The following is a 2,067-nucleotide window of genomic DNA, read 5'->3' as shown; positions in this document are numbered from 1 at the left end:
GGGACCCCCAGCTGTGACGTCATCGGGGGAACCCCCAGCAGTGACGTCATCACGGGGGAACCCCCAGCAGTGACGTCATCACAGGGGAACCCCCAGCAGTGACGTCATCACATGGGACCCCCAGCAGTGACATCATCACAGGGACCCCCAGCTGTGACGTCATCACGGGGGAACCCCCAGCAGTGACGTCATCACATGGGACCCCCAGCTGTGATGTCATCACGGGGGAACCCCCAGCAGTGACGTCATCACAGGGGACCCCCAGCTGTGATGTCATCACGGGGCAACCCCCAGCTGTGACGTCATCGGGGGGACCCCCAGCAGTGACGTCATCACGGGGGAACCCCCAGCTGTGACGTCATCACGGGGGAACCCCCAGCAGTGACGTCATCGGGGGGACCCCCAGCTGTGACGTCATCACGGGGGAACCCCCAGCAGTGACGTCATCACGGGGGAACCCCAGCAGTGACGTCATCGGGGGGACCCCCAGCAGTGACGTCATCGGGGGGACCGCCAGCAGTGACGTCATCACATGGGACCCCCAGCTGTGACGTCATCACAGGGGACCCCCAGCTGTGACGTCATCACGGGGGAACCCCCAGCTGTGACGTCATCGGGGGAACCCCCAGCAGTGACGTCATCACATGGGACCCCCAGCTGTGACGTCATCACACGGGACCCCCAGCTGTGACGTCATCACGGGGGACCCCCAGCAGTGACGTCATCACGGGGGAACCCCCAGCTGTGACGTCATCACAGGGGACCCCCAGCAGTGACGTCATCACATGGGACCCCCAGCAGTGACGTCATCACAGGGACCCCCAGCAGTGACGTCATCGGGGGGACCCCCAGCTGTGACGTCATCACCCCAGGAGTGACGTCATCACACCCCCCCCCCCACCACCACCATTTTGGTGTGATTTCAGTGAAATCGCTCATTTTTGATGCAGGGGGCGGGTTTCTCTCCATCGGCTCCGTCTCCTCCACCATCAGTTTCCATGAAACTCATCAATTCCAGTGGAAGAGCCCCAAAAATTGGGCGGTTTTGGGGCATCTGGATCCCACTGAATATTGGAGCGCGGCTCCTTTAAGAGCCCCCCCAAAGGGGCGGGGCTACTGTGTAGCTCCTCCCACTGAGCTCATTATAATAAGGCTGGTTTGCATAATTTATGCAGGGCCCCAAATTGGAGCTTTTTGGCCCCAAATCAGGTGATTTTAGAGCTCAGAAATGGGGATTTTGCCCCAAAATGAGGGAATTGGCCCCAAATTTGTGCCCTTTGTCCCCAGAGGTTTCCCAAAAAATGGCAGTTTTGCCCCAAATTGGGGAATAATGACCCCAAAAATGGGCAGATTTGACCCAGAATTGGGGAAAGTGACCAAAAATTGGAGATTCTGCCCCAAATTGGGGCTTTTGTCCCCAAAATGGCCATTTCTGCCCCAAAATGGCAGGTTTGAGCCCAAAATAGGAGGATTTTGCCCCAAATTTGGGAGGTTTTGCCCCAAATTGGGGAATTTTGATCCCAAATTTTGTATTTTGGCCCCAAAGTGGGGGGGAAAAATCCCCAAAAATGGAGATTTTGCCCCAAATTTGGTGTTTGTCCCCAAAATGGGGAATTTTAGCAATTAAACGGGGAACTTGCCCCAAATCGCTGCATTTGAGCCCAAAACGAGTCGGCTGGTTCTTAAAGCGGCCAAAATGGGCCCAAAAAGGGCAGAATCTGACCCAAAATGGGCCCAAAAATGGCAGAATCTGACCCAAAATGGGCCCAAAAAGGGCAGAATCTGACCCAAAATGGGCCCAAAAAGGGCAGAATCTGACCCAAAATGGGCCCAAAAAGGGCAGATTCTGACCCAAAATGGGCCCCTGCTCCCCCCCATTTCCTCCCCCCCCCATTTCCTCCCACTTCCCCCATTAAGGGGGGTCAGAAAAGGGAACTGAGAGCAGCAGCTGCATTGGGGGGGGGGGCACCTCCCAGTATGGACCCATAGGAACCAGTACAACCAGTATGGACCCATAGGAACCAGTATGGACCCATATGGACCCATAGGAACCAGTATGGACCCATA

This window comes from Coturnix japonica, unplaced genomic scaffold, assembly GCF_001577835.2.
Source record: "Coturnix japonica isolate 7356 unplaced genomic scaffold, Coturnix japonica 2.1 chrUnrandom576, whole genome shotgun sequence".
In the NCBI taxonomy this organism is placed as follows: Eukaryota; Metazoa; Chordata; class Aves; order Galliformes; family Phasianidae; genus Coturnix; species Coturnix japonica.
The sequence above is the reverse complement of the archived record's forward strand: the minus strand, read 5'-3'. Positions refer to the sequence as shown.